Source organism: Alexandromys fortis, unplaced genomic scaffold, assembly GCF_014885135.2.
Source record: "Alexandromys fortis isolate MF-2015 unplaced genomic scaffold, M_Fortis_MF-2015_v1.1 scaffold_50, whole genome shotgun sequence".
In the NCBI taxonomy this organism is placed as follows: Eukaryota; Metazoa; Chordata; class Mammalia; order Rodentia; family Cricetidae; genus Alexandromys; species Alexandromys fortis.
Window position 1 is genome coordinate 7112962 of NW_026067932.1, and position 27745 is coordinate 7140706.

At 42.8% G+C, this 27745-nt stretch overlaps 1 protein-coding gene across 8 annotated transcripts in view; it reads left to right on the forward strand.

Moving 5' to 3' along the window:
* The window catches only part of Ano4 (anoctamin 4), a 320118-nt gene that overhangs the window by 120099 nt on the left and 172274 nt on the right, over nucleotides 1-27745 (forward strand). The window contains exon 2 of one of the 8 annotated variants that reach the window (XM_050145816.1): nucleotides 18479-18534. The exons of the other annotated variants lie outside the window; for them this stretch is intronic. The gene's annotated coding sequence lies outside the window, so the exon portion shown is untranslated. The remainder of the gene's footprint in view (nucleotides 1-18478; nucleotides 18535-27745) is intronic. 8 annotated transcript variants of the gene reach the window in all.

Consider the following 27745-nt stretch of genomic DNA (forward strand, 5'->3'; position numbering starts at 1 on the left):
CTCCCTCCCTCTCTCCCTCCCTCCCTCCCTCCCTCCCTCCCTCCCTCCCTCTTCTTCCTTTCTTTGTGTGCAAGTTTTATGTTTTAGCCATAGCTGATGTGTGTTCATGATTGCAATGGCCATGACATATCCAGAAGGCAGCGTTTGATAGCACATCTCCTATCTCCTAGCTCTCTTAGGTATTTTCCTCCTCTTCTGTGATAGTCTGTGGGCCTTGGAGGAGGAACTACAGATGCCCTGTTTAGGGCCGAGCCTGCAGTAGTCATTTATTCTCAGACCTATTGGACCAGCTACGACAAATGCAAATCTACTGTTAAATATCCACCTCCTCCCAAAAGCCAAGGTTATAATATTCTTTATTCATCTTTGGGCTCTGAGTACCTTTCCTGCTTTTTTTTTCTGCTGCCTAACCTTTGTCGTCTGTGACATTTTCACAAGTCCCAGCTCTTTTCCTGGCGTTTGTTGCAGCTCCGTGATAGTCTTCACGTAGGTCATTGCTATTCTTCTATCTCACTCTTCGTAATACATTCTGCCTTCCATTTTTATAAGACTTATTTGGAAAGCTGAGCCTCTCAGAAAGTTTCCTCTGTTATCACATTATTTTCTCTGGAAGCCCAGTCTTCTCTCTGAATCTCTCTGTGTGTCTCTGTCTCCCTCTCCCTTCCTGTCTCTGTGTATGTGTGAGAGTGTGTCAGTGTGAGTATGTGAGTGTGTGTACCTTCAGCTGTGTGTTTATTGATGACTCCACTAGGCCCCACTGGCTAGTTCTAATGGAACACCAATGCATGTACAACTGAAGGCACACACACACACACACACACACACACACACACACACCTGAGCTTTTAATGACATTATTTATAGTCTCTTCTTAAAGATGTGGTTTTTAAATTAGAGCCTCCAAGAACAGCATCATGCTTGTCTTCCAATCTTCTAATATTAAGATCTGCCTTAGTCATTTTGTACTTCTATAACATAATACCTTCTTCTGACTAATTTCTGAACAGTAAAAGCCAATTTCTCCTGGCTCTGGAAGCTGGGAGGTCCAATGTCAAGATGCTAGAAGATTCAGTGTCTGCTTGGTTTGCCCTCTGCTGTTGGATGGCGCCTCATGGCTTCGTCCTTGGCTGGCAGGATGCAGAAGAACAGAAGGTCTAGTTTTGCCTCCTCAGCTCACTTGTAAGTCACAGATCCCACCCACGATGAGGGTTCCTTATCTGCTAAAGACCTCCCAAAGGCTCTGTGTCTTACGGTGTTGTATCAAGGCTTAAAATTCAGCATGGATTTTGGACACAAACACTCAGACAGGAACAGGGCTTAAGTTCGTGTCTTAATATTTTTTTTCTATTTGCCATGGGCCAGATCCAAGGTGACGCATTTTCTCCCAGTGTTCCTGCCGTAGCATCCTCTTACCAGAACTGTGATGGAGCAGCTCTGCTCCTATTCATGGTGGTGTAGTATTAATAACAGGCAAACATCTGGGATAAAAATCAAGTCTGCACCTCCACTCTCCATCACTCTAGGCAAACCGTGAGAAGGAGCGAAGTCACGCACGCCTTGTATTTAGGACAGTGCTTGGCAGATTAGCAGTCTTTGGTGTTATGTTCATTATTAACACCAACACCACTATTCTGAGAATAAATTATTGTTCATGTAAGCCAAGGACTGGCGAATCTCTAAAGGAGGCCCAGCACTGTGATTTCCTAGCTCTGGCAAAGTGTTTATCAGCTTTATTAAGAAAGTATTCTTCGTTCCTTTCATCGTTTCATTAAAAGCAGATTGATTAATTTTGCTCTGTGACAATTTTTTATGGATATGATAGTGTGTTTTGGTTACTTTCTCTCCCTTTACTCTCCTGACTCCTCCCCCTCTTTCTGCCTGTCCCTTTTCAGATTCATGGCTTACCTAGTTTAATTAGGGTCATCTGTGTGAATATTGAATCAGAACCTGGTGGGGGTCACCACCAGTGAGTACACAATGATACCCCCATCCCTGAACCTATCACTACCATTGCTTCACATTTTTTTTTATCTAGCAGAATAAGGGTCCTTACTGATATTTTAAAAGTACCCTGTAAAAGTATACCTCCCCTCAAATGGCAACATTTAAAAAATATGTCATCTAATATCACTTGATAATTTAATATGCTTATAATGAAATTACTGTGGCTAAAAGCAATGAAAACACCAGAAATTTTCCTTCATCCTACATTACCTCAACTCAAAACAAAAGTACTGAAGTTCCCAAATTACTCACACAGAAATGTATACACTATGTACTCCAATTCTCTGCTCTCAAATTGTTATTAATTTTACATAATTTGGAGCTAAAGCACATCCTTACTTGAGCACCGGCAGGGACCATTAGATTAATGGATGGAGTGCAGCCATGACTCCCTGACCTTGGCCAAGGTGCTGAACTTTTAGATTCTAGGGCTACTTGGAAGTTGGGGCATACATATCCATCTGCTAATGTTCAAGAATACCCTGGATGACTTAGCTCCCTTGCAGAGGTCTCTCTTGCCTTTGTTCCTAACAGAATCCCAACTCTCCTTCGTTCTCTTTGCTGCACCCCAGAAGCCTTGCAACTCTTCACACGCTATCCTCTCTCATCCCTGCCATTTTTCTAATATCGTTCCTTCCATCTTCTATGCTGCCCACTCTTTCTCTGCTTCATTCCCTCCCTGATTAGCCAGCAGGGATTAGCAATGTTCACACACACTTACCCTCTGCCTTTTCCTCTCTCACTCCCTGTCTGACTTTTATCTTTGAAATCAGGTTTAACAGAGTCCCTTAGGGGAAGCTTCCATACCTCCGACAGAATTACTCTATTGTGATGCCAGAGCTCCCTAGCTTTCTTGTTCCCTTAGCATCCTGGCCGTCTACTTCATTAGACCATCATCACCCCATGTCCTTGTGCATTGTATAATGTCTGTTCACTAGGACATGGAGTGGGGGCTGGGAGAGGATACCCTTGTTCACCGTTGTGGAATACTTACCACAGTGCTTGCCATTGAGTGGGTATTCAATAAATTACCCATAACGTGAGTGAATGAATAAATATAATAAGCATGCGCTTAGCTTTTGGTGAGCAAAACACTGTGCAGATAGAGAGCAATTGTAGATGATATTGATTTTAGTATATGACTCATCTAGATTCAAGCCTGTTAAGAGTTTAAAAATATACCTTTGTAGGGTGGTTTGGTTTTTCCCTTTTTTCCCCCGTCTTTCTTTTGTTTTCACGTTGGAATCTCTGTGTAATTATATCTTGCAAAGATCCTCAAACAGTGGCCAAGATGGTTTCAGTAAGGAAGACAAACCAAAAATAGAGATGAACGTTTGCGTCGGTGCAGGGACGAGTCAGGAGCGCGGCGCTGTTTTCGGAGGCATCGAGGCATCTCGGAACAGTGGATGGCTCTGCCTCATTGTGCCTCAGGTGGCGAAGGCGTCCCACTTTTAGACCCGCTGAGGTTATCTATGCTGTATGCATATGGATGCCAAGTACCAGGCCCTCACTCCAAGTCTGTGGCGGAGATAAATAGAATGCAAACTTGTGTCGCCTGTGGTGGTGCCTCATGCTAAGTTTAAAAGAATCAAAAGGCAGCTTTTGTATCTAAATTATCTGTTTCCCATTGGAGGCAGACCCTGCTTTGGCACGCTGTTCCTGTTTCCCGGTGCCTCTGACTGGGGCGGGATGAGCCCTTGAAAACCAGCTCTCTGCCATTCTCAGAACTTCACTTTGGAGGAAATTTCAGAGAACTTTGCCTTGTTTCTCTCCTGGTCACTTAGAGGGCATTTTTATCTTCAAGGAGTCCAGGCCAGAAGGTCCCAGATACCAGTAGTTCCAGTGCTAGAGTTAGTGTTAGCATATCCAGGTAAGCACTATAAAAAGGCAGATTCCAGAACTTTGTACTCTAAGGACAAAGTTCTTTTTTTTTTTTTTAAGAGATATTGTGCCTATGGCGGCCCGCTTCTGATTGACCTCAATCAGCCCGCCTCTCAATCCAACCCCACCTATTATAGGTTCTTGAATGTTCCGCAGGCTTCTTAGATTTTACATATGCCTGAGCAGGGTTTTGTCCTCCGTGCCTTGGGTAATTTCTCCTTGTTTCTTGGATTTCTCTGGAGTCTGACTGGGTAGGGTTTTCTTGCCTCATCCGGGTTCCCTTTGCATCTTCCTTTCTTGCGTCAGTTACTTTTATGGCTTTTGTGAGAAAATTTCTAGTAAAAGCAGCTTAGGGAGGGAAGGTATGCTTTGGTTTACTCTTTCAAGCTACAGTCTATCATGGCTGAAAGGAGGAGAGTAAGACAGATGTGTCTACTGTGTCTGGATGCAGGAAGAATGGAGATGAATTCATGTTCAACCCACTTTCCCCTTTTATTCGGCTGGGGACCCCAGGCCATGAGATGGTGCTGCCTACATTCAGGGTAGACATTCTGTCTCCAGTTAAACCCTTCTGGAAACACCCTCATAGACACACCCAAGAGGTGTGTTTCCAAGGCGAGCGTTAACCACAGTCAAGCTGGCAATGAAGTTTACCCATTGCAACCCTCCTTTCCTCTCACACGTAACCGCGTTGTATTGGTTTGCCCAGCCCCGAGGGGGAGGGTTCTGGATAGTTACAGACAGAGTAAGGGGCTTGTTTGCTTTTCTGCCTCCCACACTACAGTGCTCCCCAGAGGGAGACTGGTATCTCTGTCGCTTTCTGGCACATGCAGAAAGTTAAGCAGATCACAGTTAAATGAACCAATGAATAAATTAATAGTTAATAATGAAAACTAAATAACCTCATCCTTTGAATTGGGTACCACTACGGCAGTTACCGCTGTTCTGAGCTGGAGGAAGTTTGTATCTTACGACAGACACACATTGTACTAGAAAAAAAAATGAACTTGAGTCATTTTCAATAATCGGTGCTTTGAATATTAGGAAATGAGAAATATGTAAGCAGATTATCTTATGTGCATCTTTTAAGCACTTTCTTTGAACACAATGGGTAATAGTCATGTGTAACAGATTCTAAAAATATGGAGGACATGCAAGGCTGAGCTACCTCCTGTCCCAGCCCCCAGACACCGGTTTCTCCACCGAGGAGGCAGTCTTTGTGTGAGCTTTACCATGCTTTCAGAGACAGATGGTAACATACGCGATGTGGCATTCTGCTCCCTGCCTTGTACTTACTATGTGTCTTGGCAAGCATCTTAGATGAAGGAGTACACAAGGAACTTCTTTTTTTCTCGGCCTCTTTTACAGCTTCCAAGTCTCCTGCTCTAGGGTATATCTGATTCATTCTGTGAGTGCCTTACTGATGGTTTTGTAGGTTGCTATTTCAGATTAAAATGAGTTAGTTTCCTCATCCATGACACTTTGTACATGCTTGTGTGGATATGTAGGAAAATTTCCAGTGCTATATTTGCTAAGCTACTGGATACACGCCTTATCATATTGCCATCATGCAAGATACAGAGAGTAGAATAATTAGATGTCATTGCAAAGCCCCGATATCTGGTGGTCCTTGTAGGCTCTGGCCATCCAACACACCGTCTTTCAGGGTTCTGTGGTGTGTAATGCGGTGTACGACTTCTGTAGGAAGACGTAAGAAGGATTTGTTTACCCCAGATATAAAGGGCACCGGCAGAACAAAGAGGAGCTCTGTCCAAGCAGGAGCATGAATGACTCAAAGGCAGCTGCATCTTTGAAAAGTCCCACCCCAGCATGGCTGACTCACGAGCAGCTGCACTGTCTAGCATTTCCAGCCCCTGGTCAACTTTCCATTGCCTCTCACGCTAGCCTCCCCAAGACTCTGTGCTGCAGCGTGGGAGGGAGGACGGGTGGACTCTCAGGTGGAGATCTTGTGATTCTTCCACTATCCCAACAGGCAATGTTAACAGTCTCATTAAATTACGAAGGCCTATCAGCTGTGTTTTTCTGCTTATTTTCTTCCCCAGGTCTAGAGGTCATCACAGCCTCTCTGCTCACCATGATGGTGCTTCTGTGAAGCCCAAAGGGAATAGTTACTTCCTGTTTTGTTGTGTGCATTTGTTTAAAATGAACTAAAGGTGTTTAAAGAAGACTAAAATCTGTGTGACCATTCGGGCTGTGCTTTTCTATGGCAAGTATTTGTAAACTGAACTCACAATCTAATTTGAGAACTTGAAACAGGGACCATAAAAATAACTGATAAAATGTAAAGGTTTCCTCCTTCAATGTTCTCTCCAAAGATCCTTGAAGAGGGAACAGTCCCTGTGTGTCATTAAGGCATTTGAACACAGAAGCAATAACAAGGTTGCAATTTGAAACACAGAATCAAAAACAAAGTTGCATGCTGACTGAAACAGTGGTCTCTATGGCCTGCTTGTCAAAACTGCTAAATAGAATCGTTCCCTTTCTTTTATATTAAGGGATCGAGTCTCAGATATGAGCAACAGAAATACCTTGTACTTGAAACACCTAACAAGATGATTAACCTACACATTAGCCCATAAACTATCAGAATGAAGCATCGTGGGAACTGCAGTTTAAATATGTGGCATTCTTTCATTCTATTTTTATAATTAATAATAATATCATTATTATTCCCTATATATTACAACCCAATCACAGTTTTCCCTTCCTTCACTCCCTATAGGCTCTCTTCCCAAATCTCCCCTCTCCTCCAGATCTACGCCCCTCCGTCTCCCCTCAGAAAAGAGCAGGCCTCCAGGACTTCAACTAAACACGACATAATATGCCACAATAAGGCCAGGTACATGCCATCACATCAAGGCTGAATGAGGCAACCAACTAGGAGGAAACGGGTGCCATAAATAAGCAAAAGAGTCTGTGACTGCCCCTGCTCCCACTGCTGGGAATCCCACAAGCACACCAAGCTACCCAGCCATATGCAGGGGACCACATCAGCCCCCTACAGGCTCTCTGATGTCTGTGAGTCCCCATGAGTCCCTGCCAGTTGATGCTGTGGGCCTTCTCATGGTGTGCTTGACCCCTATGGTTCCTCCAATCCTTCCTTTCCTCCTCCACAGGACTCTCTGAGCTCCGCCTAATGGTTGGCTGTGGGACTCAGTAGCTGCCACTATTGGTTGCTGGGTGAGGTTTCCACTAGGCTCTGGTCCCAGAACACTCTACAGGCAAGACACACTATAGGTTGGAAGTTTTGAGGTGGGGTTGGTGTCCCAGTCCCTCCACTTGAGGCCTTGCCTGGCTACAGAAGATGACCAGAAGGCTCTGTGTTCCCTAGTACTAGGAGTCTTTGCTAGGGTTATTGTCATAGACTGCATGCCCTTTCTATTCCCACTTCATCCCCCAAATGCCTCCCCAGTTCCAATCATTTCTCCCAGTATTTTACCCTCCTAAAGTTGATTCCTCCTGTTTCCAACCCACCCACAGTTCACTAGAGAGATGAAATCTATTCTAGTTTCCTTTCCCAGGGAGAGCCTTGTGTCCCTCCTTGCTACTTAACCTCTCAGGGTCTGTGGAGAACAGCATGCTTTATCTTTTCCTTTGCAGCTGATGTCCACTCATAAGTGAGGACATCCAGACAGAAACAAACTGAGTTTGGGCTTGTTTTTTCCACAGTATCCCAGATTTTCTGGATGTTTTATATTAAGAGTTTTTATTTTATTTTATTTTATTTTATTTAGATTTAACAATTTCTTTGACCAATGAATCTCCTTCTTCCATTTTATCTTCAATGCCTGAGATTCGCTCTTCCATATCCTGTATTCTGCTGGTGATGCTTGTACCTGTGGTCCTGCTTGCTTGTTCAGATTCTCCATTTTCAGAATTCCCTGTTTGTGTTTTCTTTATTGCTTCTATTTCAATTTTCATGTCTTGTTTCTTTCACCTGTTAGTTTTTTCTTGGCTTTCTTTACAGTCTTTAAAGGATTTATTTAATTACTCTATTTTTTGTCTTTTCCTTGGTTTTTTTTTAAAGGGATTTCTTTTTTCCTTTCCTTTTAAAGAATCTCTGTCATCTTCATACAGTTTTTTTTAAGTTTTTTTTTTTTTTTTTTTTTTTNTTTTTGTGTGTGTGTGTTTCAGCTGTGCTGAAATATTAGGGTCTTGCTCTTGTAGAATAGCTGGGCTCTGGTGGTGCCATGTTACCCTGACTCTTACTGACTGCAGTCTTACATTGGTGTTTAGGTATCTGGGTTGGGGATAATTATAGGTCTTGGTGCTGATTTCTGGGTTTATGTTTTGTTGGATGGGTGTTTTGTTCCTTGACTTCTGTTTCCTCTTTGATCTTGTGGTCTTTGTGGCCTGGATTTCTGGCAACCCACATGACCTCTCGTCTGGTATGGAGTCTCTTCCAAGTTGGGAACTGGCCTTCTGGTGGCTATCTTGGCCTTTGGTGCAACAGGGGGTCTCTCTTGTTCTAACTGGTGTGGCCTATCTGGCTGGGCATGGCCTACACCTGTTCTCCTGACTGGCGTGGCCTACACCTGAGTAGCTGAAGTCTGCAGGGGTTGGGTGTACTTTTTTCCTTTTAATTAAGATTTCTTTGACCCAAGTACTTTTTTTCTTGTGATTGATAAAACTTAGGTAATTCAGAAATATACTTTGGAAAAAAAGACAAATATACCTAATCTTACCATATAAATGCAGAAGTTTCTTTAGTTTTTAAAAATGGTATTTATGATTTTGCTTATTTGAAATCTTATGCTGTGTAATCTGTATGGCATCCTGATTTATTTCAACTATTATTATGATATATATTTTTAGGTCTCTAAAATTTAAAAAAAAACCTTTTTAATGGCACTTTAATATTCTACCTCATATACGCCACATAATTTCTGTAATCATTATCCTGCCATGGAACAGTTATGTTTTCAACTTTTAACTCATAAAATATGTCACAGTTGACAACCAGTGAATATTGGTTTTTGCACATAATGGCCTCGCTATGTAAAATGAAAGTGGAAATACCAGTTCAAAATGAATAAATACTTTAAAATTCTTAATATCCTATACAAAATGCTTCCAACAGGACTCTGTTAATTTGCACCTCTGTAATCAGCTTTTCCATTTCCCATACCAATGTGCTTTCAAATATTGTTGCTTTTCAAAGCTGTGCATGTTAAAGCTTTTAATTTTATATTAGTGAACTATAATTTCTTGAGAAAGGGTCTCACTGTATAGCTCTATCTCTCCTAGAAGTTGCTGTGTAAGCCAGGCTGGCCCCAAATGTACCGAGATCTGCCTGCCTCTGCCTTCTGAATTACACTGTTTTAAAAACCGGTTATACATTTTCCCCTTCTCTTAAATATCTATCCTCTGTATGTGATACTTTGTTTGTGCTTTAACAAATGAAGCTTGTCTGAAGATCAGAGTGCAGAGCTAGCCAAACTAAGTAGCCATCTAGGCCAGGCAGTGGTGGTGCACACCTTTAATCCCAGTATTCTGGAGGCAGAAGCAAACGGATCTCTTATGTTCAAGGTTAACCTGGGCTACATGAGATTGAATCAGTCTAAAAGAGAAAGAGCCAGGTGGTGGTGGCTCACATCTTTAATCGCAGTACTAGGGAGGTGGCGACGTGGTATGATTGGGCAGAGAGAGGAATACAAGGCAGGAGGATACAGGAGCTTAGGCATTCAGTCTGAGGACTTGGAGAGACAGGATACCGCATTAGGTCTGAGGATGTCATAGACATAAGAATCAGAGGCTGGCTGCTCTTCCTCTCTGATCGTTTAGCTTTCAATCCCCTAATAGCTCACTCTGGATTCTTACTATTAATACCATTTAGAAGTGGTGAAATACCTGTCTTCTATTTCTAAATGAAATATACTGTTTTTGACAATTCCTGTTTCTATATAAACTTTAGGTTTTACAATCACAGATGTTCCCCCAGGCAATTCTAGTTGTCAGCCATTTAATTTTTTCTAAATAAATGTGTTCAGGAGTGCTATTCAGATTGAACCTTATGATCTACTTTATTGCAAATTCTTCCTTTGGTTTGTGATAGGAATGTTCATATGTCTACAGCGCATTTAGATCCTCACTCATGTTTCTTTTCCGTTGTACTTTAATAGTATTCGTAAAGAATGCAAAATGCAGCACTCTAGCGATGGCTTGGTAATTAAGAGTCCTGGCTGTTTTTCACAGGACTTTGACTTGATTCTCAGCACCCACACGGGCAGTTCACAACGGGCAACTCCAATCCCAAGACATCTGACTCCCTCTTCTGACGGCTAGGAGCACTGCATGCATGTGGCGCAAAGATAACACATGCAGGCAAGGCATACACACAGAAAATAACAACATTTTAGAAGAAAAAGAACATAAGATTCCATAAGCAGCAACTCTCTAACGCATCACCTGGGGCTAACTGGGAAGAGGCGGAGTAACTCAAGCGAGGGGGATGTGTGACACCCGCCGTGGAGGAGGCTTCATCCCTTAGAAATGGACAGCAACCTGCCCAGGGCTGGAGTGACCTGAGCTGTGAGGTGACGCTCTAGCAGAGCGACCACAAGCCCAAAGGTCTTTAATGTGAGCCTGTCCCACACCCCAGGAAGGATAAGAATACCAAGAAGGTTAAGGTGGGCAGAACTCAGTGGCGAGGAAGGGAGAGGAGACATGAAGGTCTGGGCGAGAGTGGTCCGATTCACACTCCACTTTGAGTATTTTAGATTTGACTCCTAGTGACGGAAGTACCATCGCAGGGATCCAAGTGCACACGTGGCCTGGCGTGGCTTACTTTGGAAAGGATTACTCTAGGTGCTTCAAATCCGAGCAGGGACCCCAAGTGTGAGCCGTCTGCCATACTGGGGTAACAGCAGCCATGTCAGTGTGGATGATGGTTGGGGGAAGAAGCCTTGGGGAAGTAAGTTTTGTTTCTCAGTTTCTAGTTCTACCATTTGCCGAATTAATTGTCCCAGTTTGTAGTTTATCAGTATACTGCCCCTTCGCTGTTGCATTAAATTATTTTCATAGGACTTTGTATCTATCTCTGTCATTTATATTCCTTTTTAAATGTGTGCATTTTCAACATTACTAGCAAGAGAAATATACTTAAAATGTGTATTCTATAGTTATGTTGTACATATTAAATCATATACGTACACAATATTTTATATTTTATGTATACATTGTATATATTAAATCAACAAAAAAAGAATATGCCTCTTGATTAGATTACACTCAGGTGGAAGAAATTCTACTATCGGCATTAAACCAAATGCATTTTAGTTCTCTGGCCCGAGGTACCAGAAATCTGGAAGAGCAGTCAGGGATAATTCGGCAACTCCAGGAAGACGTCAAGGGTACAGGTTTCTGTTGTTCCTAAAGTGATTGTTTGACTGTGGTCTCCCAGGTCACAAAGCTCACACTCTCATCCAGACATCAAGTACTGCACTCTAAGCAGGGGTTAGGAAGACAAGGCCAGGGGCAGGTGAAACTGTCCTGCTGGATTGGTTTGCTTGCTTGTTTTGTTGTTTTTTTGTGTGTGTGTGGGGGGTAGGTCAGGGACCTGTATTCATCATCTGATTGTTTCTTGGTCAGAACTAGGATACATATCTGCTCTCAGTCTCCAGAGTGTCTTGGAACAGGTATGGTCTCACCTTAACTGAATGCTGCACTTTCCTGTTAAGGAAGAGGTGACTTAATTGGTCAAGGGCAAGTTTGGATCACAAAATTAAAATAGGGTATTTCTCCTTTAAAAAAATAGCTACAATGGATATCCAATAGAAAAATGGGTACAAGGAAGTCAAAGAAGAAAATGTACACACACACTAGTCAATATTATCTAAAAATCAGGAAATCGTGGTGTTTTAACATGTAAATTAAACCACAGCAATTTTCATGTCTGTTCATTATGTTTTTGACTTAAATAAAAGTGACAGCCTTCAAAGTCTGCAAGTGTGCAGTAGGGTGGCCCTGGTATACATCACTAAGGGAATTATAACTTGGTATAACCTTCCCTGGATCAAGTTAATAATTCATGTATGCCTGTAACGGAATCCCATTGAGGGGTTGTTAGGCATTTCTCTAATGACAAATGAAGCCAAGTGGCCTTGTAGAGGTCTGGTGACCGTCGGAATCTCCTCTGGGGTAAGTTGTCCATTCATGTCCTTTGCCCATTTCTCCAATTATAGCCATTTTCTTAGAAATATGAAGCTGTTTCTGTTTTTCCGGATATAGGCCATTTGCCTAGGATATGTGTGGCACATGCCTGTGTAATGCAGTTGGCTTCTTACAGCTTCGCTTATAGTCTTTCCTGAACACAGTGTTGATTCTGAAACTGTCTAGCCCCCGCCCTCTCCCCCTCCCTAACAAGCAGCATCTTCATGCCTCCTGCGAGCACTCAACTCTCTCCCCTACTGAAAACGCCTCTGCTTCGTGCATGAATATCAGGGTTTCCAAGTAGAGGTTTCTAGAGGTTGTTGCTTTTTCTCTTCTCATCACGCCTTTTCTGAGAAGTCCTGAGATGTTTTTCAAGGCTTTCTGGCATCCTTTGTAGCTGATGAGACTCCTGTTGATCCAACAATGCATTTTGATTGTAATTGTCTTTTTTTTTCTGTTTACTTAACTACTTCTCCCTTTTCTTTGAAGGGGTGTATTTTTACTAGCCATGTAAATTTAGATTAGGTTTAGAAGTCATGTCCTCCTTTGACTATAGAAAATCTCAGCTTTTAGCATCTTTTGTTGAGGCCCAGCCTCTCTGGGTTCCCACATTCCAGGGTAGGGGCGTTGGATTGGAAATGTTAAGCAGAATAAACAGAGGTACGATACAGAGACTAGGATAGTACCTGAAGGACAACCCAGTGAATACTGAATGTGCTCCTGTTTATTTCTTACGATCTTTAAATACCCCAATCCAAAAAGGGGAAGAAAGCAAAAGACTTTTTATCGTGATACAAGGAACAAGCAAATTGATTACCATCTAAATACCCAAAACACCAAATAACTACAGCCTACGTCAAGATACCTTTGTTAGCACTCACACCTAATTCAAATCTCCTATCAGTAACCTTGAAGGAGCAAGACTCGGCCTGAGCTCTCTGTCAAGGTGGAAGGGATGTGCTCCCGTGGCCTCCCACAATCCTCCTCGTTTGAAACTCGTACATACATGAAGTTGAGTATCTGCTTGCTCACGGTTCCTGATGGACACTTAATGTTACTTCACTCTTCTTGGCTGCATTCTGTTCCACCTTCCCAACTATACCACTGGCTCCATGAACCCACTCTCTCAAGTTGATCTCTTTCAGATTCCTTTCCAAGATAACCTTTGTTCTCACAGATCTCTGTTCTCAGCCTCCTCACTCATGCTACTAAATGTGTTCAGTTTATAGTACTTTTAATGTATTTCCTTATGTATTAGATTTTATTAATATTTAATGAATTGAACATTTCATGGAGCCCAGTATGCTGCTTTAACACATCCCTGCCGCATGCACCGATACACTCCAGCTCTCGTTTCTCTCCCTGTTCTCTTCGTCTTTTCCAAGCCTCTCCCAATAACTATTTAATTTTCAGGTTACACATTTAATGGTTCTGTGGGTAGGAGAGGACACGTGGCTCTTGGGTTTCTACCTCTGGCCTATTTCCCTTGCCATCACGTCTCCATTTCTATCCTCTTTGCTGCAAGGGACAAGATTCCACTCTTTGTGGCTGACTAATATTTCCTTGTGAATTTATACCAAATTTGAAAGTCATTCATTCATGAATGAACACGGAGGTTGATTTCATTTCTCAAATATTCCAAATAATACCTTTTAAACTTCACTATTTCTTCATTTATTAGGATACACCTTTTTTTATTTTGCTCATCTTCCTGGCAATATTTAATTTACTGATGGTTCGTATTTCCTGATCAGGCATTGAGTATCAATCTTCCTTGTTTCCATGGCTAGGGAATCTCGTTTCTTGCTTTCAGTCTTAGGTCTATATTGCCTTCTTTGTTCTGTTTGTATATTTGATTTATCCTCTTATTAATGTCAGCCTCTGTCACCATATCCCATTTTCTCCCCCTTATTTCTGTTTCATCTTCGGTAGCTTCTCGTTTCTGTCCTTTGAGTTTATTATTATTGGCAAAACACCCTTAAACTACATTGTAAAAAAAAACAAACAGAAATTAAAAAAGAAAAACCTGATGGTTCGCCATTATCCTACCATTCGTTAGGGAGCTCACGTTTACTCTCTGGATATACCCTGTCTTTGTTCTTGGAGCTCTCTAGTGACAATCATGCCCTGAATTTAATTTTGAGTTCTATTTGTTCCGGTTTATATTCTCCCCTGATTTCGAAGGAATCAGAAAATCACCGCATCCTGTGGCTCTGTGACGGGCACATCTGCATTTGGATTGACATCTGTGACGCTTTAGAGAGTCACTTGTTTTCAGTTTCTCACGGTTGCAGACATGCTCCCCCAAACATCGTCTGCTGCAGCTCGTATGTTGCAAGGTTAGTGTCTCCCGAGAGGGCTGTCCAGGTCAAGCTTCTTTCACAGGTTTTGCCAATGTGACGCTTGAAGTGACTCTTCTTTTCTGCTGACAGGAGGAATAGCTTCACATCCCAACAGTAACCGTTTAGTTAATACCAGCTTGTATGAGAAGGGCTGTGCATTCTGCAAGGCTCAGAGCATTTGGTCAAATGGTTTTGACTGTTCAGTTTTCATTTCTTTACCTCTAATTGCAAGTTCTGGTAGTAGCAAGTCACGCATGGTAGAATCGTGATTTGGTACATCTGTGACGTGCTTATTTTAAACATGAAGGAAATAGTTGCTCTACAGGTAAAGGAGCGTTTCCTAGTTTACCGTAGAAGCTAGCAGCGTATCTACAGTAAGTTCGCCCTATCTTTCTGGAAATACCCATTTGGCTCCAATTAGGACTCTATCCTTGGGTCTGAGAGAACAAAAGTTGAATAAGGCATGGGGTGTGTCCTCATAGCTCATTGAGGGAAATAGATGAATCAATAATTGGACATTTTTCAGGGGAGTAGCAATGACTGGTATGGTATATGGCATACACTCCAGGACACAGATGTGGGGCAGCAGTTTCAGCTCAGCAAAGCAGGTGACTTTGGAAGCCACTGAAATATGGGTACAGAGAATGAGGCAAGGCTGTTCTGGCATAAGTGAAGGCATCCAGATACAGGACCAAAGTGGAGCACAGAGGGAAAGAGCCCAAGAGTTAGATGGCATTCTGGTGAGCAGTGTGGACTTCCCGACTTGGAGCAACGGAGGATCTTAAAACATTTAAGAGGGAAACTTGGCAGGACTTTATGAGCCGACGTGGGGCAAGGCTGTGCAGAGATGAGCAACTCTGGGGTCTATTCATCCTTTCTTCTCTGGAGAGCTGCCTTAATCATATTTAAGACCGTGGAACTTCCATTTCTGTAGAAGCAGTGTGGTACCTACAATATGATAGAAGCCCTCATCAGTCATGAGGAGATTCGGAGGTCATCGAGACACATCTGGAGGTCACTGCCAGAGGCCACACACATTTCCAGTCTGTAACAGTTCTCATTTATTTGGGGCAGAATTTTAATAAGAAGGTTAAGGATGCCGAATTGCATTCAATAAGGTTTAGAAAATCTGAAGTGGAAAAAAAAACAAATGGACATTAACAAAGTAGAAAGAGAAGTTTCCCCGGGTGGTGGAGGTCATCAATACGGGACAAGCCTTGGCGATAGTAATACCTGGTGTTCATGGGACACTGACCTTTGTCCACCTGGTGCTTCACATTCGTGATAATATTTAAGCCTTTCTTCAGCCTCTTTCCTGGGAGACAGAAGCACACAGGGTGTAATTATCCATCAGATATTCTCGGATGCCCTCTGAGTTTGCAATGGGGCAATGAGCTTCTGAAGCCAAATTGAAAGTGGCCTACATCCTTACTTTCCCTCTAGAAGAATTTTCTCACCAAATAAACAATTGTAAGAAAACAAAATCAACCAGATGTGGTGGTGTATGCCTGTGATCCAGACATTGGGGATATTGAGGCTGCAGGATTGTGAGGTCAACCTTGGTTACATGAGAAACCTTTAAAAAAAAATAAACCAGAAAGAAGCAAAACAAAATCAATGCACTTGAAGGTTGAATTAAATCTCTCATCTGAAATGAAGCCACCAAAGCTAGACATGAAAATGAAATGTGACATGTATTAATTCCTAGCAGTGATGTATGTTTGAAAATACTGTTTTTATCTTCTGCAATATATGAATGAGGATTTATTATGGGAAGTTTTAATTAAGCTTTAGACAGACTATCTAAATGCTGTATCTGATAAATAAAACTATAGACCTCATACTAAACAAAGAAGTTAGACATTGTTTATGTCTGTGTATGTAATTATTTTCTACTTATCTGCCTTTGCTTTTTAGAACCACCATTGAGCCCCATGTTTAAACAAACAAGCAAACAAAATATTGCTTGATTGCATTAGTTTGACTATCCACCATTTGCACGTAAAATAAGCTCTCCTTACCTGTTCCCTCACTCAATGGTTATTAATTTTATTGAATAATTCTGCTTGACTTGGGATTCTTAAAAAATTAAGTTTTCTGTCTTCTTAGCGATGTGGTGTATTATTTTAGGATTTGGGCTCTATTCTTTTAATCATCTTTCTCTTTTCCTCTCAAAAACTTCATCCCGACAAACTCTTCTGTCATCTCCCTGCTTCCGGTTCCTCTCTACCTCTAGTTTCCTCGTTTGCTGTCCCTAACAGTGGTGACTGAAACCCACAGTAAAAGATACCCAAAGTTGCTAAATTGCCATGGGAAGTGTTGTGAACCAGATTTTGAGTCGTTGTACATGTTAGTTTTCATGCAAAGCAAGTCAAGCCTTGGGCAAAACGTCATGTAGTCAACAAATACAAGAAGAGCTCTCTCAGGCCTCACTCCTGTACCACCTCTTGTGGTGTTCTGTTCTTCAAGGATGTTCTTAATTACTTGCTTCCCTCCTTCCCTAGTCAGCTTTAACTGCCAACTTGACCAAGCCTAGGTTCATCCCAGAGGAGAGCCTCAGCTGAAGAATTGCCAAGAGGCAATTGTCAGCCACCCAGAGTGGATCCTCGGAAACCACGTTCAAATCCTCTGTAAGAGCAGTATGTGCTTTTAACTGCTGAGCTGTCTTTAATCCTCAGGTGAAAATTTGATGACACTATCGAAATACTAGTTGAAAATCATTTGATGACTTAAATTTTTAAAGGCCTTTTAAGCATCCACTTGAAGAAAATATTTTTCCCCCCGTTCTTACATACAGAACTGTTTAACTCATCACACAATCTTTTAGTGTTTTCTTTTAGTGTTTATAGATCCAAGCCTGCTCTGACAGGTCATTGATGATGGGGCTGATGTCTCATCTGCTTTTATTCCTCAGAACCTGACACCACGTGTTCTGTTTCATAGGCACTTAACAGTGCTTTACAGAGGAATGAACGGAACCAGAAGAGTGCCTGACACGTAACTAGTGGTCAGTGAATCCCTGGGACTGGCTGTGTTAATACTTGTGGTTACCCAGAGTGCATTGCTGATAGCTCACCTCTGATTGAACAGAGGCCTGAAACCTTAAAGAGTGGCGTAGATTCTTCAGCTGTCTTTCCTCAGCGCCCAAGCCTTGAAAACCTTATGTAAAGAAGTGCTGCCGGTGCCCAGTGTGGCGCTGGCTGGGAGGATGCTGCATTTGCATATTAACTGGTTTGGAGTGGGTGCTGAGCTTGCATCTGACCACCTTTCCGCTGGACATTATAATTAGGGGAAATTCAAGTGCTAAAGCTTGGCGGCTGCTCAGCTATTGATTCAAAGTTTATTGCCTCACCAGGGATTGCGAAGGATTTCATGTGGTTCAGAAAGTGCTTAATGCATATTATTCTGAGGTCTTGAAATATTATCAACTTGGGCTCTTTGTGAGCTCACCGTGGTCCAGCGAAGCACCTGCCAACCCCAACCCTTATTTGATTTGTTTTTCCTCAGAAACAATTCTGGGTTCTGGAAAATTGATATACACAAGGCTGCTGCCAGCAGGTCCTTGTTTTCTTACCCTATGGTTTTCCAAAATCTAAATGTTCTAGAAGAAGAATGCCTTCCTTCATCTCTGTCCTTTGTCCAAGCAGTTTATCAGATGTCCTACAGGACTTCCTGTAGTAGGAAGCCACTTATTTGTTTTTTATCTTTTTTTTTTCAAGACAGGGTTTCTCTGTGGCTTTGGAGCCTGTCCTGGAACTAGCTCTTGTAGACCAGGCTGGTCTCGAACTCACAGAGATCTGCCTGCCTCTGTCTCCCGAATGCTGGGATTAAAGGCGTGCACCACCACCGCCCGGCTGTTTTTTATCCTAATTAAAGTGGGAAACCCTTGTAGTTTAGTTTAGCTTTTTTTGTTTTGTTTTACAAAAGTGTGCCTTAAAGAGTTCCTGTTGAAGTAGTAAGAATAGGCGTAGGATGGCTGCACAGACAAAGGGTAAGGCCAAGAATTTGCTTCAGGCGAAGACCCTGGTGCCCAGTACTCATGAGTTCATTCTAAGGGGATCCTCTTCTACCTCCGGCAGATGATACCAACGCCACATCTCCTGAGCGCCCTGACACATTTCCTGCTGAAATGCAGGTAGGTATGCACCAAGTCCACGCATACCTGGAGGCAGACAGTGTAAGTAATTGCTGGGGAGAAGCTCAGTTAGAGGGTGCTTGCCTAGCCCCCAGGAGACTCAAGGTTATCATCCCCACATAGGAAAAATTAAAATATTTTCAAGCAAAACTATAGCAGGAATTCTGGGAGCTAATTTTCTATTAAAGCAAGGTTTAATTAAATATAATTTTTAAAAGCAGGCTGATTTAAAGTGTACTGTGGACGTTATATACTCCCTTTAGAAACTACACATGTAGGTTATTAAAAACATGAGGATTGTAGCAAGTATGTAGAATGATAGACAGTTTAAAGGAGGAACATTTTACCCAGGCTTAAAATTGAGGGCTCTGGGGAGATGACTCAGTGGTTTAAAGCACTGGCTGTTCCTCCAGAGGACTGGGTTCGATTCCCAGCACCTCCATTGCAACTTATGAGTCATCTGTAACTCTAGTTTCAAGGGGTACGATGCCCTCTTCTGGTCTCTACTGGCACCAGGCATGTACTTGATGCACAGAAAAACATGCAGGCGACATATCCATTCACACAAAATAATTTTTTTAAAAAATTGCCAATGAATGGCAAAATCATAACACAGCAAACTGACTCAGTGTATTTTGATACTGTTAACCAAATTCTTCATTAAATATATCCTGCCAGAGCCAGAGAACTAGCTCAGTGATTAAGAGCTCTTGCGGAGGACCCAAGTTTGATTCCCAGCATTTATGTGGGCAGTTCATAGCCACCTGTGCCTCCAGAACCAGGAACCATCTGCTGACCTCCTTGGGTTCCTGAGCTTACTTTAACATAATCCCACACAGACACACAGTAGTAAACACAATTTTTAAAAATCTAAAATAACCCTCTTTATACTTTGTATCCAGGATATATTTGTCTCACTGTCAAGCCCTGCGGGTGTCACTGGTAGAAACTTTTCTGTTGAAAGCACTCAAAGGGCCTTGAGCAAATGAAAATTCTGAAGGACTCTCTAGGCGAGGTTTGACCCAGGGATTTGGGGTCTTCAGATCAGAATGTGTTTCTCTGGTCTCTTTTCATGCATTGGCTTCCTTTGCAGACTGCTCGTTCACAGTTACAATGGATGCTCCCTGTTCTGACAATGGCCCTGCCATTGTGTGTTCTTGCTCCAAGTCTTTGCAGCAAGAATCCCAAGATAGGACGATTAATGTCATGTGTTTATTCTTGGAAGAACCGTGGTGGCCCAGAAGATATGGCACTTGCCCTAGGTAGGCAAGGCCTGGGTCACTTGGGAATGAGTGAGACCTTCCCACAAGAATTATGTGAAGGTATAATAGGAGAGGAGCCCCCCCCCAAGAATAATCAGGTTACTGACTGTTGCAACAGGAATAAATACACAGTCCGAAGTCACACAGTAATCATGAACCACAAGCAAACATTTCCCAGTTATGTCCACAGAAGGTTCCCAGTTGGTCAATTAGGCACATAAGTGTGACGCTTTCACCCTGAACTTGACTTTAGGCCGCAGTTTTCTGGAAACCTCTTATCATCAACCTCTTACACACATCAGTACACTGTGTGTGGGCGTGTTGTGGGTGGGTGTGTGGGCTGGGGTGATTAAAGAATCAACACTTTGTAGTCCCGTGGAAGCTGTGGGAATCTCAGTCTCAGTGAGAAACAGATGGTACGCTCAAATTAGGATAATTTGAGAAAAATGTAATAAAGAGACCATTTGCACAGGTGTGGGCAGTGTATAAGGAAACTTTGGAGATGGTGTAGCTTCGGGGACCAGTCATTGAGGCTCTGTTTACCTCCTCCAGGCTCGCATGCGTGAACTAAGGAGGGGGACGTTGGCAGAGCTGGCCGACTAGAGACACATCGCCAGCTTCTGATGGTTCTACAGGGAAGGGTCCCAGGGGTGCTGGCCTGATATCTCTCTCCTTCACTGGGTTTGTCTTTGCCTGGGTTCCAACTGGTGAAACCCACAGGGCAGGGAGCTGTTGACAAGGTCCATTCTTGACAGCTCTTCAAAGGGGAGGGTGAAGTGGAGCAGGAAAGAGGAAGATCTGGAAAGGCGTTAGACGTTATCCAGAAGAGCCTAACCCCTTTGTCTGCTAATACGTGTGCTCGTCATTTACCTGAATGAAAAGTTCCCATCTACTTTACAGAGGATACAGGAAGTCCTATTGTCCACGCCATTGTGTGTGTGTGTGGGGGGGACGACTGTATTACAGGTACTCACCCTCTTCAAGCCAGTAACAAGAGAATAAAAGCATCCTACAAAGCATAATTGTTGAGATTCTGGGTTCCAGTGTAAGCTGGCTCCTCCCAGGAGCAACTCCACGGCCCCTTCATTTTCGCTAACTCCTCAGCTATATGGAGTTGGATAGGGTGCATTTGGGTGCGGGTGGTTGAGAACTTGACTCATGCAGTTACAGAGGCTGAAATGCCTCAAGGCCTGTAGTCAGCAAGCTGGGGGACCGAAGGGAACCCACAGCATAGCTTCTGTGTGGGTTCAGAGGACTAGAAGGCTGAGCCAGCCTGAGCTCGATTCCAACAGTAAAAGAAAACCAATGTCCTGGTTCAAGTTGGGAATAGAGAACGGTTCTGTATGTATCCTTTAAGGTCAATTTAGTTCTTCAGTGGATTAGATAAGATCTGCCCGTGCTGAGGAGGGCTGTCTGCTGTTGTGAGTCTACTGACTGACATGCTGATCACGCCCAGGTGTGCCCTCAGAGACACACTCAGCAAAAAGTTCAACCAAATTCCAGGCACCCAGCTGCCCAGTCAAATGGCTATGTGAAATCAACTACCATAGACCTAGTTTTGTTTTTTGCTGAATGAAATGAAGATAGGAATTACCATACCTCCATTCTCCGAGTCTCACGTCTTCAAACCAAGCTCTGCAATTCCGATGATACTGGCGGATGAGTGGCCCATACCTGCCGATGATTGCATATTCTCAGAGTTAAAACTTTTCATTTTTCTTCTGTATACTTTCCGGGGCTATGAGAAGAAACTCAACCATCTTTAAAATCATTACTGTTACCATAGCAATTAAGTGCTTGGGCCACTGCAGTGCCTTCCTTCCCACCTGCATTCCATCCCATGCCGCTGCTGGTGCCAACTTGAGCAACTGATGCTGACTTTTCCTGAGTCACATTGTCTCCTCCCATTCCCTCCTAGCAAGGAGATTTGGTTTGTATTTCTCGAATGAACGACCTACTGTTATAATCCTCCTTCAGGATCTCGGTAGAAAGCATCCTGATGAGGTCACAATGACAGCGGGGAGCAGTCCCTGGGGCTTGAAGGCAGATATGGCTGCGTGGAGGTTGAGGACAGGTGTCAAGATCTCCAGTTGAAGGCTACTCCTGGTGATTTTGACATGTTGCTACACTTCAGACAGTATGCAGCAGGTCCTGTTTAAAATGCACCATATTTAAATCTCCACACAGTCCTGTGACTTCCAAAGACTGTGAAATAGTTATTTCCATTTATTTATTCTTATCCCATTCTACAGCTAATGGGATTTAGTTAGGTAGCACTGGCAGACTTCTGAAAGGCTGAGTTGATGTGGTGAGGATTCATTCTAACTGGGCATGAATTCTTTATTGGCTAGTCCTTGCATCGTGACTGTTTGTCACCCTATATATGTGCAGTCATTTTTAAAAGAACTGCATCCTGAGTATTTTTCAACTTTTAAATACCATTGCAGCGTGATTTATTTCAATCCCTTAGCCTCTTGGTCACTTTTTATTACCTATTGCTTTCATTTAAAATTTAATTAGGGTTTTAGGTGCCTTTTCTAGAATGCAGGACAATAAATAAACTTCTTTAGTACAGCTCTGTAATCTATAGCCCAGCAAATCAATAGCCAGACTCTATATATAGCAACTGTCTTCTGTTCTTCGGATCGCTTTAGACCTCCGCGTTTATGATATGGGATTCTATAAGTTACGTAAGTGTGGGGACTGCAGAGAAGCTCCCTCCCCTTCAATGTTTGCAGGTGTTCTTAGGATGTCCTTACCCACCTGAAGAGTGAGTACATTAACCTCAGTCTCCAGTGCAATCTTTCTTTCTACCATGTTCTTGGATGTGAGAAGTGGCGCTGTTGCCCCTAAATGTCACCGTTCCCAGGTGTGAACCAGGCCCTGGGAATCCTCCTGCTGGGGCTCTTCCTGGCAGCCTCTCTCTATCCATCATGTTACAATGACTGTTTTATTTTTAATCACCTTGGGACTTTGATGAGCTGTTATTCAAAGAAATAAGGTCATTTGTTCTGCCCGCATTGTTGAAAGGACGGGGTGAGACAGGGATGCTGTTGCCCTTCTTTGAATGTCAGCTTCTCCACACAGGGGTGTTTAGGGAAACTGGAGACAGTTTGCCATCTCCAGAGCTGTGGCCTGGTGCACTCTGTTTGACCTTCTGTTGTAGCACGAGACAGCTGGTGCTTTGTCATGAGTTTTTACCAGTTTTTCTCCTCTTGTGCCCTGAGTGCCTGGAGATCAACGACTGTTACTTATTTCCCATTTCACGGGGTATCTTTTCCTTTCAGAGTGCTATAACTGTGTGCCAAAGGCCCGATGCGTTATAAATAATAGCAATTTAGTTCTCATCGTTTTGGAGGATTGAGAATCCAGACTCAAGTCAGTGAGAGTTGGTGTGTGTTAAGAATCTTCTTCCTGGCTCATATGTGGCCATTTCTTTCAATGTCCTCAAATGGTACAAGGAATGAGCAAGCTCTTTGAAGCCTCTTTGGTAAGGGCCCTAACTATGTATTGGGGTTTTTTTCCCCTTCACCCAATCGCTTACAAAGACCCCATATTATAATACATGGCATTAGGGATGAAGTTTTTAAAAGCACATGACTTCTGGAAGGTCACAGCGCTATACTAAAAGGTTTGTTATGATATGACATTCGGTTAAGTATTTTTAGCTGCAGACTCACCTGACATGTCTTTACGCCTATAAATAATTGCCACTAATGGCTCAAATACAAATTTTGTTGTATTTTACATACTTGATTGTTCCTGGGTGCTGTTTGCCTCGTTTTTGCAGGAAAACGTCCATTGCTTTCAACTTTTTCACTTGAACATCTGTAAAGAATATACCAGATGCTGTGCTCTAACTTAGCTTGGGGCCTCCAAAAAGACTTACCTGCCTTTCTATTGATTGTGTGTTTCCCTTCAGCTAGGAGAAAGACACAAAAAGCAAAATGGTCATGCGACGGCCTTAGAGATGCTATTGCAGGCATAGTGGAAGAAGAGACTGGATGTGACACCTGCAAGGAGCAGTCCAGCCTCCTGTGGTCATGCATCGTGACCTCAAAGTCAGCCCTGTATTCTGAGCATTCTTAGCAAACCATTGTGGTCAGGAACACGGTTTATGTGTCCAGGTTGCCATTTGCATAGTGTTTTGGGGTGCCAGATTGGGGGTGTTATGACAGTGACCTGCAGGATTAATGTGCATTTTCAGCTGAGCAGGTCATTAAAAATGCATGTAAGACCAATCCAGCAATTCTTTTAGCTTTAGTAAACTAATCTGTTTCAGCAAGAGCTTTCTTAATTCATAGGAAAGAGCCTCAAGAATGACCTCATTTGCACTTTAATTTATATTCAAGTAGCTATAATTTGTTAAAAAATGGGACACACCAGCCATCTCAAAATTAGTTATGCAATTTCTATAAGTCATTGCAAGTAATTATTCTTTCATAATCCATATGCTTCCTTGAGATTCTATGGGATATAGATAACATTGCAAAACTATCAGGGACTTTTCTCCCTCTAGTCTGACTTAACACATACGTACTTGGAGTCTACTATATACCAGTAAACAACAACAAGACCCACAGACATACTTTGTTCAGTAGATGAGGTCATACAAAGCAATTTATTATTCGTAGGGCTCAGGTGAGAAATTGAGAATAGAGATCTTAAGTGTTATCAGCAAATGTATTGCTATGCAGCCTTAGAAGCACATGAGATTGTTAAATTAAATTTTTAACCCTATATTGAAAGGAGGAAAGGGGATTGAGATAGTGTTTGGGGACTTCCTATATTAGACAAACAGGAGTCAGAGCTGGCTTTATGGACAGACCGCCTATGTGGTGGCACTGGGATCCTACATGTTGCAGGCTCTCATAGTTAGCTTGGTGGTTCGTTATTGCATCCTTGAGATTCTAAACAATTTTAACCAGAGGTTTATATTTTCATATTCCACCAAGTTCTGCAATATTTAGCTGCTCATGTGGAGAGTTCTTTATGAATTGTAAAAAACCAAGAGTGTGTTGTCCCCAAGTCAAGGACAAAGAAAGCCTTTAGGCAGAAAGACAGGCTAAGAGAGCAAGGGACAACTTACAGAAGAAATTACTGGTGAGGTGACATGACACAAGGCATAGGAGTAAAGATGGGACAAAACAGAAACCCACTGGAGAGCCCCCTGTGATCACAGCCTTGTTGTGTGCAAGAAGCAGGAAAATGGTACCATAATTTGAAGGGGATGCTGAGCCAAGGAATGCTCCTGAAAGAGGAAAAACTGTAAAGATGTTTGTTTCCTCATGTAGGTGACTTAGCAGGGTGTCTCAGTTAAGGATATCTGTGGCTGAGAAGAGTCACAGTGACCACAGCAACACTTATAAAAGAAAACATTTAATTGTGAGCATCCATGTAGTACCAAACATACTAGATAAGCTTCTCCTCTAGCGTGTTTCAGCTGCCCGGTGTGAGTGGAGGAGATGGGTGGGTGGGTTAGTCCATTGCCTTCATTATCATCTCTATTATTATCTCTGGCAGAGAGATGGGGCTCACAGAAGTGAGTCACCTACCAGCAATCCGTAGAATCTGGACAGAAGTCTCTGCCCTTAGCCCCCGAGCACTTTGAGAACGATGTCAGTGTTAGGGCTGTTCTTGCTGTCTTGATTGAGTCAACACAGATTCTACAAGTCTCCATTTCTCTCTCTAGCATGAGCAGGCAATTGGGAAATACTATCATTTGGATCTCAACTTAGATATTTTTGTTCTGATCCCCAAATGGGGTTTGTCAGTGAGACACAAAAGCGGATCTTTGTAGTCACAAAGCAAGAGTCCTGGTGGCCTGGAGGGCAGACTGACCAGGTTTGTGTACAGCCTCTCCTGCCCACCAGCTGTGTAACATGCAGTTGATCAAATCTATACCATTTTAAGAAGACTTATTAGTTTTATTTGTGTGTGTGTGGTGTATTTGCCTCGTGTGTGTGTGTGTGCGTGTGTGTGTGAGTGTGTGTGGGTTCCTGAAGGAACCTGAAGAGCATCTGATCTCCTGAACCTAGACTTACAGGTTATAAGCTGCCTGGTGTGGACTCCAGGATCTGAACTTGGGTGCGTTGGAATAACATCAAATGCTCTTAAGAGCTGAGCCATCTCCCCAACCCCACCTATTCCACTCTAATTTAACTTCTAAGGAGATAGTGGTAAATCTCACTCAATCTTATCTCCTAAGGAAACACATCCCAGTGAATCCAATGAGGTGGTATATGCTTGGTGGTGGTGTGCTTAACACACAGAGACCCCAGTCACTGGCAACTACTTTTGTCTTCTCTAGGCAGTTTGGCATCAAGAGTCAACATCTCTGAATGAGAACTCTAGCACACAGTAGGAAGTTTGTGCTGGTTTCTAAAGAGGCCTATGTGTGATTATTTGGTGGTAATACCAGAAAGTTGGTCGTTCCCTTCCCCCACCGTCAGCTGAATCCCACTCTCAGGAACCTAGAGCCAACACAGGGCTCTTGCTGAGCTGATTTTGCCAGACTTTTCCTGAAAGCAATAGGCATGAAAGTAAGTTAGTGCAATTGTCTTTTTGCAATGCTGGCCGAGTCTCCCGAGAGAGCACTGTTCTTTCACTGCTGGTTGCTTTGTTTTATTATATTTTATTTTTTAATGAGGGGAGCATCTGATTTTCCTGGTTTATTTGCTTTCATTAGGGAATGAAAATTCTTTAAATGAAGTGAATCAACAATTGATAAATCTTTGATTTTACAGTCTCGGTAACACGGACTTCCATTTGCCAGTCAGTATTTCTGAGTCTCCAGACCTTGGCAAGGTCTTTATAATATTTCGAGTTAGTGTGGTTTAAGTAACGTAGCCCTGGGGGGGGGGGTAATCCTGTGGTACAAAGAAGACAGTATGTTATACTTCCAAAGGAGATTGGTCTGTCTTTACACTCTGTCAGGGTGTCAATCTGGGCAAGTTTGTTAAACAGACAATTGAACTCACAGGGTGGTAAAGTGGGGTAAGGCTCGCTTTGGATTACTAAATTCAGTTAAACACCATAAATCTCACCTTGTAAAATTCCTCCTGCGGCTGGCATTTCTGTCCCTGAAGCAGACCACTGGAACGGATCCGCATAAATACGGGACACATTGTTACACAATCAGTTTAGCCTTTTACTCCCCATGCTTCTCCTTTCCACAGAAATGGTGGTACAGGGATAGGAGTGAGAGATGAAACTCAGAGGCCCTAGTAGTCCAGCCTGCAAGGGAGGATGACTCTCACAGCTATAGGCCATTATGTCCTTAACATAGTCCTTAACATAAAATTGTAAACCAACTTTGTTAGGAGATTATTTTTGGTTTATTCTTGTAACTCGATTGTGCAACTTTTGAGTGTGAATTTTGTCGATGCATTGTGTCAAAAGGTTGGACATCTCTCCTGGAGTGTGAGTCTAATTGTGTCTCTCTGTGAGAGAGGAATCCCTGTGGCTGGCGTGTTTGCTTGTATTAGTTTTTAGCATTCACGTCAGTGCTGGTCACATCACAAATGGTTAACAGATTACTAGTTAAATGCCGGCTTATTCTCTGAAGGAATGTCTAGAGACATTTGCCGTCCAGCCAAAATGCAAGCAGAGATCTTTTTCTGTCTATCTCATGACCCCACGCCAAGCAAGGGGTTGGCCTGACTCAGCAGCTGTCCATCACTCTTTTCCCTCATCCTGCAGAAATTCTCTGAATGTCCTCTAAGGTCCGACACTTGGGATGCATGGATGAAAGGAACACATTCATCTGATTAAAATAGAATTCTGCGGGATTTCACTGAAACAGGGAGGGGGTTGGGAGACCCTGCAGGAGTCTCAGAAGGGTCTGTAGAATGGTTGATGGTCCTGAAAGGATGGAGTTCCAAAATGACAGTGGTTGGAGCATCCTTTTGTGGGGGTGGAGCGTGTCAGCGTGAGCCACAATCAGCACC